Source organism: Suricata suricatta, chromosome 2, assembly GCF_006229205.1.
Source record: "Suricata suricatta isolate VVHF042 chromosome 2, meerkat_22Aug2017_6uvM2_HiC, whole genome shotgun sequence".
NCBI lineage: Eukaryota > Metazoa > Chordata > Mammalia > Carnivora > Herpestidae > Suricata > Suricata suricatta.
This window is the reverse complement of record NC_043701.1, coordinates 117,963,508-117,969,747: the sequence shown is the minus strand read 5'-3', so window position 1 is coordinate 117,969,747 and position 6,240 is coordinate 117,963,508. Positions and strand designations below refer to the sequence as shown.

Genomic DNA, 6,240 nt, shown 5'->3' with positions numbered 1-6,240 from the left:
TCTCTCTCTCTCTCTCTCTCTCTCTCTCTCTCTCTCTCTCTCTCTCTCTCATCCCCCGAGAGTCAACCCTCCTCTTCTTAATAGCCTTACACTGGTTGTACTTAGACAGTTTCTTTACAAGCTGATGATGAGTCTTTTAGGATCTACCCAGCCCTCATGGCCCCTTGGCCCCTAACACATGTTGGTTACAGACAGCTCAAACAGAAAAATAAGATCAGCTCGAGAACAAGGTAGCCTATCAACAAACTAGGTATAGGACATTGTCAAACCCTATTGGCAGGGAGCTAGAAAGCATCTAAGGGAGTGAATTCTAAAGGTACAAGATAACAGAAAGTGAAATAGAAGACTTGCCATGGCTGACTTCTTTTTTTATGAGTGCACTTACCCTGGATTCAGGTTGTAGTATGCCATCTAGCACACTGGCAAGTGGTGTTAATAGTCTGCTAGATCAGATAATAGAAGCCAGGTCTCAATGGTAGCTTATACATGATGAGGTCAAAATATTGAAACTTCTCCAGCATGTTACAAACAAAGGTTAGAGATCATTAGCAAACATCAGAATTGCATGGGTGACTCTTTAGAACACAGCTTCCCGAATCCTACCCTTCAGATGTATAATATACTAGTGTGCAGTGAAGACACACATTTGTGTTTCTAAAAAGTTTCCACATAAAGCTATCTGGAGACCACACTTTGAGTGTTATTGTGATAAACCTTAGTTATCAAAAGTGCGCTATGCAAGCAAACAGCATTAGCATCAACAAGATGATGTCTACTTTAAATACTAAATATATCTTCTAAACTACAATTTGTAATTCCAACATGACCCTTGGAAGATTTATATTAATGTTAAGAACCACTGCTTTAGAGGAGTTTAAAGACTCAGGATGGCTGAAAAGTGAAATGGATTTATTTTTATGTATGACCCTTTACTCATACACTTCAAGGGTCCCCAGAGGACATTTGCTGCAATAAGGTTTGACAAATATATTATAAAGGGAGTCCCCAGCCTCCTGGAAGAGCTCTATGGATTGATCTCTGTATATTAAGAATGGTAGCAAAGGTGCTGTTGTGGAATGTGGTTTTCTGATCTCAGCAGGAATAAAGAAATGAGTCTATGTACAGAATAGCTATGGTGACAGGAGTTGGATTATATACAGGCTTTATGAGGTGGCCTCGCTAAGGCTGACCTGGTTCCCTTTAATACTAATTGTTCAACGTGCCAGCAACAGAGACCACATCTAAGTCACTAATACAGTGTCATTCCCCAGTGGAGCTAGCTGGATGTCTGGTGACACAGACCCTCTGTTATGGAGAAAACCACATATTGCTCCATATGGATTTTGCATTACCTGCCTGTAGTGTTCTGCCTGAGTCACCATCCTTATGCACAGACAATGCCTTGTCTAATGCTTTACCATTTTATGGTGGCAATTCAACCTGATTGCCACCCAGGGGATGTATCTTAATGCAAGGAAGTGTAGCAAATAGCTCACATCCACAGGACAATTCAGTGGTGTTACCACCATGTTCTGTCACCCAGAAGCAACTGACTGGACAGGATGGGGATATGCTGCTGAATCATAGATTTGAGTTAGCTAGGTGATGCTATCCTGTGAGGCTATATCGTTTTCCTTTGGTATGTGGTTATGTCTTACAGTACAGATGAGCACATTTGTGTCCTCTGCCCTGAAACCTTGGGCTGGGTGGAATTTGAGTTTCTATCACCAGAGGATGGGTGCATCCTTCAGGAAACTTATTCATGGTTCAGCTGAATTGGAATATCAAGGGTCCCGTGGCCATTTGTGAACTCTTCAAATACTTAATGGGGTAGACCAACATCCTCAACAGAATTTTTCCTGGATGGCTAAGTCACTCTTCCAATCTGATTGATCACATTGATAAAACGCTGAATTAAATTCTCTAAAATGTTGAATTCCTGTTTAAAAGCTCCATCTCAGGCACCTGGTGGCTCAGTTGGTTAAGCATCTAACTCTTGATTTTGCCTCAGGTCATGATACCAGGCTTATGAGATCCATCATCCTGTTGGGTTCTGCACTGAGCATTGAGCTCCGAGCCTGTTTAATTTTCTCTCTCTTCCTCTGCCCCCTACCTTGCACATGCTCTGTCTCTAAGAAAAAAAAAATCTGTCTTATCTCTTTTATTTTTTGTATCAGGTATCTAATAATGGTGGAAACTTCCTACAGTTTCAATTTCACTAAAGAAAGCAAATTCACATGTTCAACTGATGTTTTGGTAAAAAAAAAATAGTATCCTTATCTTGCTGGAGATTTGATTTATTGTTGGAGGGTTGGAGAACAATGCAGGGTTCAGTGCTCCTGAATGATTCTAATGGAGCCCAGGTTAAAATGATGACCCTCTTCAAGAACTGATTAGCTTATATCTTTTTATTCAATCTCTAATACACATTATAAAAGAGTGTCTTCAGTGACTTTTATTTCTCTTCAATCAAATGGATTTTTTGCAACTGCTTGATTAGAATCTATGGTTTTTCCAATGATGGGAGGGATGGGAGATCTGGCTTACCTTTAAGCTACCTTTTCATAATCATTATACTCAAAACTGTATGGTCTATATTTTCACTTCAACAGCACCAACTTGATGGTCTGAAAGTAATAAAATCTTGCAGAATTCTAACAGTATGAACGTTTATCACTTCACTGTGTCTGTGGATTGAGTATGTTGTAATTTACTTAGCCTATGTTTTACCATTTGGCCCAGCTGATAGGGTAAGCAGATATCAGTTACCATTTGGCCCAGCAGGTAGGGTAAGCAGATGTTGGTGAGCATTTTGACCTCATTGATATGACTTCCATGCTTGTTACCTTGTTCACTTTTATTTTTGCTGGGAGGAAATGGCTTTCATCTCATTATATGTTTGCCATAATGAGTGAATGAACTGTTGCCTGCTCCTCCCCTTTTATTTCCTGTTTTGTATCTGCATGGTTTTCTCCTTTTTTCTTTGGCTTTTACATATATTCTGTGTTTCTTTTATCTCAATTATTTTAAAAAAGTGATATTTTAAAACTTCGTGGCGGGGCGCCTGGGTGGCTCAGTCGGTTAAGCCTCCGACTTCAGCTCAGGTCAGATCTCACGTTCCGTTCCTGAGTTCGAGTTCCGTTCCTGAGTTCGAGCCCCGTGTCAGGCTCTGTGCTGACAGCTAGCTCAGAGCCTGGAGCCTGCTTCCAGTTCTGTGTCTCCTTCTCTCTCTGCCCCTCCCCATCTCTTGCTCTGTCTCTCTCTGTATCAAAAATAAATAAAACATTTAAAAAATATTAAAACTTTGTGACAAATATTTCCAATTAAATGAAACAGAATGAATAGCCCCTTTTGCATGCTTCAATCTATATAAACACTCAGTGGCAATGGGATGAACAGTATTATTCATCGAGTAAGAATGTGTCTTTGCTTACATACATTATTTATTCCTCATGATAATGTATATTAAGTAATTAATATACACCATGGTGGTTCCAAGGGACTCTGGGTTAGTGTGTTCACAATTTTTAAAAGTGTATTTATTTATTTTGAGAGAGCAAGAGAGGAGGAGTGAGGGAGGAGCAGAGAGAGAGGGGGAGAGATAGGATCCCAAGCAGGCTTTAGGCTGTCAACACAGAGCCTGACTTGAGGCTTGAACTCACAAATCATGAGATCTTGACCTGAGCTGAAATCAGGAGTCAGACACTCAGCCAGCTGAGGTACCCCAGTCCCTAGTGTGTTCAGTTCTTAAAGTTATACTCCCATTCTCAGCTGAAGATTTATTGGGCTATTCCTTACTGCCAACTATTTGTTCTCTTTTATCAATGGTAAACTATAAGCTCAAAGACTATACCTATACTTATCAATAATCTGGAAAAACTAATTCTAGGGTCAGTTCATTGATAATTACATGGTATTCTTCTCCCTATATTTTAAGCCTTTAAATTTTGTCAGAAAATAATAGGGTAAAGAATTCCAAATAATGAATTTTTGCACTTACAGGATTTCTGTGTGCAATTTCCATGGTCTCAAAACAAGGCAAGGTTTTCATCATTTTTTTTAAGTTTATATATCTCCAACATGATAGCAAGGCCCAGAGAAAGGATATCTAAATTGTGAACGGATAAAACTGGAAAACTGAGGTTCTGTCTTGGGTATGTGTTTATTAGCTATACTGCCTTGCTCAGACCATTTTCAGGGCTTGAGATAAAGACATGTGGAGAAACCAGAGAATACACTTCATTTTGTTCATGAAAAGTTATGAAGGAATGTCAGGCTCTCTTCTAGTTCTAAAATTCTATGATTCTTTTTTTTAAAATTATTTATTTGAATTCCAGTTAGTTAACATGCACTATACTATTGGTTTCAGGAGGAGAAGCCAGAGGGTGGATGAGGGGGGATGGGTTAAAATTCTATGATTCTATTTTAAACATGCCTAGCATACCTCCTACACCAAAATGTATAACATACGAATTTCTTAGTACTTTGTTCATGGCAGAATACAGATACTAGCAAGTGTCTGCATGGCCAGGTATTCATATTAATTGCCAAGGAAAAACGTGAAGAGAAGAAGGAAAAAAACCCTTTTATTTCCAACTATTTATAATTGTATGTCCATACCATGCTTGTGGGATCACTATTGAACAGTATGAAGAATCACAAGTAGGTACAAGATATTATCTATAAAATAATGTGAGTGAAGTGCACTTGAACAAACCTGCCCGTTTTGCAATGGTTTGTCCTTTTGAGGTAAATAAAATGTAATTTGTAAAGACCAATGTCACTTTGCAAAGCAGTATACCTATAATTTTTATAAGTTTTTGTTTAATTGCTGTTGACTTGATTGGTATCAATTTTACTTCTTTAGCATATATTGCATGTGATTAATATATCCTTAATATTCAAACCCAGACTAATCAAAATTTATATTTTTTATGAAGTTGAATACTCATGCATTTATTTCCCTGTAGGAGTTTACCAAGTAGCTATCTCACTACCATTTGAACATATGCTTAGCTGGAATGTATAGCTCATAGAACCATAAACCAAGAAGTACAAGAAATCAAAGTAGACTACTTCCAGGAAAGTCCTAGAAAGTCTTGACAAAGAAGTGAATTTGAACATGAGAAGAGCTTCCCTTAGCTTGTGAATCTTGTAATCTATATTTTACTTAATAACAACTATAACATGGCATACTTACTGGTTAACCTCACTGGAAAACTACAGAAAGCTAAATTTTCACTTTCTTATTTTCAATATTTTTTTGAGAGATAGAGGGAGGGATGGAGAGAAAGGGAGACAGAGAATTACAGGAAGGCTGTACGCTGTCAACGGAGAGTCTGACCCAGGGCTTGAACCCATGAACCATGAGAACATGACATGAGCTGAAATAAAAAATCAGATGCTTAACCAGCTGAGCCACTCAGGCACCTCATTTTCAAATTTGTTTTGATCAAATAATAAGAATTTGGGAGCTTCCTTTAAGTTTTCATTTGCAGGGATTAACATGCAATGGATTCTTCCGGTTAGATGATGTAGCTGATCATTCTGCCAATTGGCTTAAACTGGAACAAGATTGTTGCAAGAGATTTTATGCAACCCATATTGGTTATATAGCTTTGAATAATTAATTGTTTTATAGCAATAAGGGGCTTCTGTGCACAGAATGATTTTCTTTATTTTAATGTTTGGAATGAACCCAAACAGTCAATTACTTTGTCTCCCTATAAAACTTACTTTTTCAGCTGCATTGAATTAGGTTAATTAGAAAGGAAATGGACATCCCCCTGCCACCCACATCGCATTTTAACTGCTTATTTAAGAAGCAAATGACTTTCACAGGAAAAACATTAACTATCCAAATTTTATTTATGCTATATAGCGTATAGATAAATATATATAGTTAATTTATATATAATATATAATACAATATAAAATGATATAGTAAGTAATAAATATAATATAATAATAATATAACAATACAATATAATATTATATATAGTATATATAATAATATAACAAAACTATTATATAATTAATATGTATAATTATATATAATGTGATATAAATAATATAACATAAAATAATATAAATGATATAATATATGATGCAATATAAAATAATGTAATACTATAAATACATGAATATAATATAAATATGTATTTTTTTACTACTATATGGGTGTGATTGATTTTAGTTCCTATAGAATTAAACATGTTCTAGGGATAGGTGGAAAGTGTT

At 36.6% G+C, this 6,240-nt stretch overlaps 1 protein-coding gene across 1 annotated transcript in view; it reads left to right on the top strand.

Moving 5' to 3' along the window:
• The window catches only part of PCDH15 (protocadherin related 15), a 697,494-nt gene that overhangs the window by 220,053 nt on the left and 471,201 nt on the right, over positions 1-6,240 (top strand). The gene's annotated exons all lie outside the window — the stretch shown is intronic.